Source organism: Sorex araneus, chromosome 1 (assembly GCF_027595985.1).
Source record: "Sorex araneus isolate mSorAra2 chromosome 1, mSorAra2.pri, whole genome shotgun sequence".
Taxonomy (NCBI): Eukaryota; Metazoa; Chordata; class Mammalia; order Eulipotyphla; family Soricidae; genus Sorex; species Sorex araneus.
The window spans coordinates 430,071,882-430,081,371 of record NC_073302.1 but is presented as its reverse complement, the minus strand read 5'-3'; the positions used below and the strand labels follow the sequence as shown (position 1 = coordinate 430,081,371).

Below are 9,490 nucleotides of genomic sequence, written 5' to 3'. Positions count from 1 at the left end.
TGGTTAATTTAATTTTATCATTATTTAATATCCATCTTTTTGTAGATCATTTTTCTTCTCCTGAAGTCTGACTGCATATTAATAAAGTTATTGCTACATACCATATCTTTTCCTGTTTTTTCCCTTGTAACCTATCTCTGTCTTGATATTTAAAGTGCTCTTGGGGTCAGAGAGACCACAGAGGGCAAGGTGCTTGTCTTACACATAATTGACCCAGGTTCAAAGCCCAGCACCCCCAGGAGTGATCTCTGAATGCAGAGTCAGAGTAAACTCTGAACACTGCCCACTATGGCCCCAAACCAAAAATAGAGTGTTTATGCTAGGACTTGAGTGGGTAAGTTCTTGCTTTGCAAGAGGCAGACCTGGGCACTGAATATGGTTCCTTAAGCACAGAATCAGGACTAAGCCCTGAGCACTGGCAGGTGCAGCTCCAAGACAAAATTAATAAAGTGATTGTTTTACAAAGGTAATATATCATTGGAGTTTGATATTTTTAGTCTGATCTGGCTGTAGTTTTCAGAGGAATGTTTAGACTATATTTGACCTAACTATTTATATAAATGAGCTTAATTCTACCATCCTAATGTTTATTTTATCAGGGTCCTCTGTTGTCTTTTTCTTGTTTGTATCTCCTTTACTAATTGTATTTGATGATTCCATTTCTTCTTCCAATAGTAGTTACACCTCTGTATTATTATTACTTGCTAACTTATCTTTGCCTATTTTCCAATATCATTCTTTTTCCACATATGGAGTAAGAACCTTCAGTAATACCCTTCGAACTGCCCTTTTTTCTTTTGCTGTTGGTATGCATTTATTGAATGCTATTAAGCACAAATGATTTTGTTAGCATTTTGCCTAAAATAATCAGTATTGTCTAATGAACTTAATTTTTTAATTTTCCATTTAATTTTTAAAATTTTAATCATCATAACTTACTATAACTACTAACATTTGGGTTTCGTGTAACTCATTTTAAAAGGAGAACTTATTTCATGTTATCCATGTTCTTAGTACATGCAGAAGCTCTCCTACATAGACTTAGATCTCCATGTTTTTATATATCTTGTGCCTGATGAATCTAGTTCAAGTATGCTGTGAGACATCCTCTCATCTTTCAGTTACCTTCATAAATCATTACATCTTCATTTAAAAAATATTTTGTGATGTATACAATTCTAGGTTAGGTTGAGTCTGTTATTTTCATTATAACATTAAAATGTTGCTCCATTAGCTCCTATTTCCCTCAGTTTCCGAAGTTTGCTCCTATTTTCAATCACTGTCCCTTGCTATATAAAACATTTTTTCTTTCCTTTCTGGCTATTTTTTAAAATTTCAATATTTGCTCCAATTTTTAGCAATTTGATTATAGCATTTCTGGATTTTTAAAATATGTTTCTTCTACCTTAGTACAGCTAAAATTACTAAGTCAGTGGATTCAAAATTTTTAGCAAATTTAGAAATTATTTGACAGCCATTTTTTATATTTTTCTCTGCTTATGTAACACCAATCACATAGGCTACCTACTACTACTGTACCACCAATTACTCATGCTAACTATATTTTAGTCTCTTTTGATCATTTTCTCCTCTTGATAATTGGAATCACTTTTAGTATTCAGGCTTATTGATATTTATTTATTTATATATGTCACTGTCACTGTCATCCCGTTGTTCATCGATTTGCTTGAGCGGGCACCAGTAATGTCTCCGTTGTGAGACTTGTTGTTACTGATTTTGGAATATTGAATACGCCACAGGTAGCGTATCCCGTGAGGGCGAGATACTCTTAGTAGCTTGCCGGGTTCTCCGAGAGGGGCAGAAAAATAAAACCTGGGTTGGCTGCGTGCAAGGCAAATGCCCTACCGTTGTGCTATTGCATATATACTATATATTTATTTATATTATATATATTATATATATATACCCACACTCCCACCACCACCACCACCACCTTGGTCACTGTAATTTTATCCAGTAAATCTTGCATTTTATTTCAGACACTGCATTTTTCTTCTTTAAAAGTTAGACTTGGATTCTCCAAAATTACACCAAATGCAGGGTGACACGAGTGGGAGCTCCCCGGGAAGGAGGAGGCGCCTGGAATGAGAAATTACAGAGGATATGGTCACAGGGCTTCTGGAGGGAAGGCTGAGGACAAGGAGTGGGTCCCCATTACCATGCTGGGCCCCTGGGTAGAGAACATGCAGAGCAAGTCCCTGGGGGAGATCTAGTTCTTCTCCTGGCCCAAGCAGGCATCGAGATCACTCACTTTTCCTGGGACCAGCTCCCAAACACAAGGCTCTGAAGACCACGCCGGTGCAGAAACAGACTCAGGTTGATCAGTGGCCCCTGATCAAGGCTTCTGTTGTCATGGGGGATTACAAGGGATCCGTGGGCCTGGGGGTGAAGTACCCCAAGGAGGTGGCCCTGCTCTCCCATAGGCCATCTTCCTGGCTAAGTTCTCCATCATTCCCCCACAGCAAGGCTACTGAGGGAACAAGATGGGCAAACCCCACACTGTACCTTGCAAGGTGATGGGCTGGCATGGCTCCATGCTGGTGGACCTCACCCCTGCCACTCGGGGAACTGGCAGAACCTCAGCAGCCGTGCCCAAGAATCTCTGCTGTGGCTGGACTCGACAACTGCTCCACCTCTGCCAAGGACTGCGCTGCCACTCTGGGCAAGTTTGCAACGGCCATCTCCAAAATCTGCTGCTCTCTCACTCCTGACCTCTGGAAGGGGACTGTGCTGACTTAGCCTCTGTACCAGGAACCCGCTGACCACCTGGGGAAGACCCACACCCGAGTCTCCGTGCAGAGGACCCAGTCTCCAGCTGTGGCCACCACATAACGACTTATACATGGCAAGCAAAGTGACTTAAGCCGGTTTAGAAAAAAAAAAGTTTGACATGGACTTTTCAAATCTTTTCTCTCTTTCTCATATCCACACTTTCCTATACTTTCTAGACAATGTACACAATTTAGAAATAATAGTGTTAATATTCCTGCCTGCAGGTCCATCATCTCCACCATATCTGGTTCTGTGTTTGTAAATTAGTTATTATTCCCTCAGTCATTTATTTGATTATGCCTGGTGCATTTGTGTGTGGGCTTTTGCTCTCATCTACAGTTATTTGGAATAAGATAAATAATTGTGAGACTTGCTTTGAATCTTTGCTAGGACAAGTCTGAGACAACCACTAGGTTACCATGTTTGGTTCTACCACTGAAACAGTAACCCCAAAGATGACACGAAACCCTGCAAAGACAGGGCTACAGGGCACTGTTAAGTCATTCATTAGAATTACCATTGGCATAAAAATCTGAGACTCTCTACCTAGGATTGCTTCCTAAGTTAGTTTCTAGACAGAAAAGTCTCTTGTCGCCCACCGGCAAGTTTTTACAGAATGCTGGTGGTACTCCCCAGTTAGTACTTTTCAAAGTCTTCCCCACACCCTGCATTCCTAGAGTAAGAGCATCTAAATGTTACATTCCTTAAAGGCTCCCACCACCTACCTATTTAAGATTATTTTATTTTGTTGCTATTGCAATTTAAGTAACATGTTTACAAGAGTGCAAAGTCTGTGGTTTTGATGTATATTTGTTACTACAGCTCACCACTGAGGAAGTGCCAACTGCTTTCCTCTGCCGTCCCTGTCTCTCACCCCAAGTCGGCATCTTCATCTCCTTCCTTTCCCCAAATGCCGACAGATCTCTGGAAACACCTGATGTTTGCTCTTTTCCGTTTGATTTATTTAATCATGATACCTACTCTACTTCATCACTTTTTCCTGTGACAAACACCATCACTGGCTGCTCCATTCACCTCTACACATCAGCTCTGGCCCAATGCAGGGAACAGAAGAACAGGGCAGCTAAAATCACAAGAAAATAATAACCCATTATCAAGTGCTCCTGAGGTCCGGCCATCAATCCCTAAGAAAACATGACTTTTCCAACAGAAATGGTGTGCAGAAACTCTCAGCAACCCTCTGGCTCTGTCCACCCCAGCCCTGGGTGACCTTTATTCCTTGGGTGACCTTGACTCCCTCTAAAATGAAATGCACATTCCAGAACCCTCTGTAAACTCAGGGATGTTGGTAGGGTAAATAAAAACCATAACTGAAAAGACAGAGTTCACTGAATGCTAGGTGGGGACTATAGTGCTGAGATCATTAGCTTTTCTATACTGATGATGATCTGCAAATACACACACACACACACACACACACACACACACATACACACACACAAAAGAACTTTCTTTTCAGGTTTTTGAGCTGTTAAAAGATGCTGTGACTTCCCAGTTCACCCCTAGAGTTTCTTTGTGTTGTCCTGAAGAGAAGGAGCCGGGGAAGCGCATGGTGGGACAGATTTACTCCACAGTTGCTATTTTAGGATCCAGAGGAGCCAGGCTTGTTGATTTCACAGATTGTTATCTCTCTGCTGTTCAATGAAGGTCACCTTCAGATCATCGCTAAACCTGACACTCCTTTCCCTTCAGTGCTCTGTCCAGCCAGGACCCGGAACAGTAGGACTCAAGAGTACTAGAGTGCTGTGCAGAAGATGCGCTGAGCGCCAAGAGAAGAACCCACCTGGGGTGGAGCGAGCAGGACAGAATTAGGCGGAAGGATCTTCGAGTGAATCTCCCTGCAGTCGGATGTAACAGCTTTCTGAGGGCTCTGAGTTATTGTTTTATAATAATGCCTTCTATCTGCCTAGATTCTTGCAGGGAGGCTAGTGAACTAAAAGAGGAGGTTTACAGTTATGAATCTTCCATTGGCACAGACACCATCATTGAGACAGGGGCTAAGGAGGAGGGAATCCCTGGAAGAATTCCCAAAGATGTGACATCCATCAGTTGCAGGAATAAAGACAAAAGAAGCAATGCAAACACCAAGCCAGACTCCCCAAGAGCTTTGAGAGTAGCAATTCCCATCCCCCACCCTAGCGCGGCTTCCTTGGGGAGATTCAGCAGCACCCAGCACGGACTCCAGACCAGCATGCCTGTACCTTTGAGAAGGAAGAGAACTTGGGCACTGCCAGCCCCGGGAGGGTTCAGGCAGACTTGCCTCATCTCTGTGATTCAACCCTCCCTCCATGTCTCTCTGTTCTACCCTCTCCAGCTTCCCTGTCTGCACCCCACACTGCCACCAAGGCAAATCAAAGAGCCAGGGTCTCTGGAGAAGGCCTTTGTGGGCTGCCTCCACACCTCCCCTCTTCCCCAATAAACTCTGCATCTGCAATGGACCACCGAGCCTGCTGGGTCCCTATGGAGAAGGCTTTGAAATGGGATCATCTCCTTACTGGAAGCCATGGGGTGTTTTTGTGAGGCTTTATTTTTACCTTAAAGCCTGAAGAATGCCATCGCTCAGGTTCCCAGTGGACCTAGGGATCAATGGAGCTGGGATAGGGAGGGGGTGTTAAGAGGGAGTTAGTAGAAATCAAATCTAGTCCCTTGTGTTTAATTCACTCCATTCACCCAGCATGTCTGAGCCCTGGGAGCTAAAGAAGAAGCTCAGATTTTGTTGAGAGAGTGAGTGAGTGAGCGAGAGAGAGAGAGAGAGAGAGAGAGAGAGAGAGAGAGAGAGAGAGAGCCTGCAAACATGCTGGCAAGTATTCATTGTGAGCTCAAGTTTATGTGCTCACCTCACCCCTAGGGATACAGGGGCCTTCAAGTTTGATGCCTTTGATGGTTGCTTTCTCTCCCAGCCCTCAATCAAACTCTACCTTTGGTGCAGTAATCTCTCTTTAACAACTCCCACTCCAAGTCAATAAAATGTCAATTTAGTTCTCCTTTTGTTAAATCTCAAATCGGTGTAATCCCTCCCTTTCCTTGGCTTGTTAAATCAAGCTCGTGTTTACTGGCCTCTCTTCTTCTCCTCCTCCTTAGCAAGACCATCTGCTTTTGAGAAAAGGTGCAGAGATGCTAAGGGGAAATGTGAATAGGAGTCTTCGGGTATAAGGGATAAGAGTGGGGGTCAAGGGTACAGGGCAAGACCACTGGGCATCTCCAGTTTTATTCTACTCCTTGGAACTTGGAGAAAGACAGACCTTCGTAACATTAAATTCCTTGAATTTCCCAAGCTTATTCTTCAAGTGAACAATAGCAGTAAATAGCATTTTTTGCTGTTATTTGTTTGGGGGCCACACCCAGCGGTGCTTAGGGCTTTCTGGCTCTGGACTCAGGGATCACTCCTGACCAGGTTCAGGGGACCCTATAAGGTGCCAGGAATTGAGCCAGGTTAGGTGGGTGCAAGGCAAGCACCTTCCCCTATTGAACTATTGCTCTGCTCCAGCCCTGAGTAGTATTTTTATAAGCTTTAAGAATTAGGTTCCATTTTATTTTATTTTATTCTTATTATTGAATCACCATGTGGAAAATTACAATGCTTTCAGGCTTAAGTCTCAGTTATACAATGCTGAAACACGTATTCCACCAGAAAAAAACCCAGTATACCTCCCATCCCTCCCCCCCACCTGTGTAAGTGATAAATTTCACTTTACTTTCTCTTTACTTTGGTTACATTCAATATTTCAACAAAAAACTCACTATTATTATTAGGAGTTCCCCACTAGAGACAGACCTGCTGTGGAGAGATATGAGGTCGCACGGCCGCAATAGTTTTTTGGATTTCTGTATTTTAGCAACTAAGTCCAGGGAAATTTCTTCCAGAAATTGGATCATTGCAAGCTTGTATCTCTCATTAGTGGTCCTCATAATATGGCGGTCACCACGCCCTTCCCCCCAGCAAGGAAAAGGTGAGAGAGAAAAACCTTTCTCCTCCAGGGCAGGTATGGGGCTGCGGCTTACTTCTCGGTCTGGAGACATTCTGCAAGGAGCTGCCATTACCAAAAGGATTATAACTGCCAGCAGCCGCTGCATTCTGAGATTGGTTTCTGTGCCTCTATGATACATATACACAATGGAGCCTTAAGAAAAGATAAAATCATACAATTTGTTGCATCATGGATGGATCTGGACAGTGTTGTGTTGAATGAAATCAGCCCAAGGGAGAGGAACAGACTCAGAATTATCCCTCTCATATGTGGGATATAAAGAAACTTCACAGGGGAATACCAAATGCCCAATGGCAATAGAAAGGAAGAGCAGGAGTACTGGAGCTGATCTTTAGTAGGAAGCTTGGCGCTGTGGGAGGGGTTAGGGGGATAAGTTAGGCAAGGGAACACTAGGACAATGTGTGGGAGGGGGCGGGGGGAGATTGAAGTGCCTGACACAGAGGCAGGCTGGAGCATGGGAGGGAAACTGGGGACACTGGTGTAGGGTAGTGGGCACTGTTGAAGGGATTGGTGTTAGAACAATATATGCCTGAAACCCAATCATAAATATCTTTGCAACTTCATAATTCATGGTGATTCAATTAAAAATAAATAAAATGAACTTTAGCTTAAAAAATAGAATTAGGTTCTATTTCAAATGCCAGTTCCCTTGCCAGTTCTTTGGTCCAACTTCCTGGATCTCAGCTTTCTCATCTGTCTAGTGGGCAACTATCTTTGTCGCCTACATGTAACAGTGACAGGAGTGAGCAATCCTCTTCAAATAGCATCTGGCACATATAAACATAGATCCAAATTATGACAGTTACTTGCCATACTTTACCTTTGCTGGCTTTCCTAACTGTTTTCCCTTAAGCTCCTTGGTTTCGTGAATTGGAATTTCTTCTCCATCGGATACAATCTGGCAGAGGTAAATAATTAGAAGTTCCAACCTCTCTGGAAAATTTTGCCAGGGGATGAGCCATTCTGGAATTTAGATCTTCAGCATAAGAACCAAGAGCTGAAAACAGTTCACAGTCTTGAACTTTGAAGTGACTCCTTTCATACTCTGGGCAGTGCCTTGGTTCTTACAGGTCTACAAGATCAAAATTACCAGCCTCCCTTCCCTGCTGGGAGCATCAAGTTAGAGTGAAATCCCTAGTTTATTTCTCTTTGCTTGCACTCAAAGAGCCTTGATCCAAAGAAAAGGAACTAAAGATTCAGATGCCTTTTCAGAAGGAGAATTTTAACCATCATCTTCTCTAATCACTTTATTTCCCTTCAGAATCCATTTGCTGCCTGAACCCTTCTCTTTTGTTCTGCAGAGGAGAGGGTCAAAGCACTGGGAGAGAATTACCCTTAGACAGGAAGATTTTCTCCTGGAGGCTTGGGGTCCCAACCCTCCCAGGCTTGGTGTCCCCTCAAGAGCTTCCTTATCTCTGCAGAAGCTTCTCCTGGGTTGGCCACAGTAGAGACAGGGGTAGAAGCAGACAGAAGTGAAGTTATCTGACAACAGCTACTACTGAAAGCTGCAGAGCCCCGGATCCAGCACACAATATGAAAAGTCACTGGCTTCTGTGCCGAGGAGTCACTAGCCCCGTCTGGACCCGCAGTGTTACCTCGGGCAGGATAGGGAACATGCAACCTGCAAGTGTTCACTGGCAGCCTGAGAAAGCAGGGAGTCTGACCCCGGTACATTACAAAACAAATACCTGAGCATCTCATCAGATGCCCAGAGCTAGTCTCCCTGTAGTGTATTTTCTGTAAATGATATTATAAACACCTAAGTGGCTCTTGGCAGAGAAAAGGTTCCCCACCTCCAATCTACAGATTTCCTCTGGATGGAAGGCTCACCTGCCCACGGAAATTCTCCTGAGGATAAGATGGACAGGAAGAAAGGCCACCGCTTGACAAAGTAACGGGAATCAATGGATTTTGCACAAGTTGTTTTTTGATGTGTTGCTCTATGTCCTAAACTACACTCTGAGAATCACTATTCCAATTAAAGGGAAATAAATCCCTGGATTCCTGAAGAGGAAGGAGATGCTGCAAGGGGTAGAGAGGTCGGCTCACACATAGAGGTGCCCTAATTCATTTCGGGAATCTCTGCACACTTTCTCACTTTCCCCTGGGTTACAGTCCATGGCCCAAGGGCCATTTTTAATTTTATTAGAAATAAGCACCTTTGGGGCCAGGGGGATTACCCCATAGCTAGAAGACTGCTTCATGAGTGGGGGGGGGGGGGGAGAAGGCAGATGAAATAGAGAAGGGATCACTAAGAAAATGATGGCTGGAGGAACCTGTTGGGATGGGAGATGTGTGCCGAAAGTAGATAATGAACCAAACATGATGACCTCTCAGTGTTTGTGTTGCAAGCTATAATTCCCAAAAGTAGAGAGAGAGAGTTTGGGGAATATTGTCTGACTTAGAGGCAGGGGGAGGGTGGGAAAGGGAGGGTATACCCGGGATATTGGTGGTGGGGAATGTGCACTGGTGGAGGGATCAGTGTTTGATCATTGTGAGATTGTAACCCAAACAGGAAAGCTTGTAACTATCTCATGGTGATTCAATAAAATTTTAAAAAATTTTAAAAAAAGAAATAAGCACCTTTTGTTTTATTTTTTAAAATTCATTGTAACACCATGATTTACCAAGTTGTTCATAATACGGTTGTTTCAGGCATTAAGTGTTCCAACACCAATCCCACCAGC

At 43.5% G+C, this 9,490-nt stretch overlaps 1 pseudogene; it reads left to right on the top strand.

The window, feature by feature from the left end:
* Positions 1-2,105: 2,105 nt before the first annotated feature.
* LOC101557057 (40S ribosomal protein S2-like) lies at positions 2,106-2,853 on the top strand (annotated as a pseudogene).
* The last annotated feature ends 6,637 nt before the right edge of the window (positions 2,854-9,490 follow it).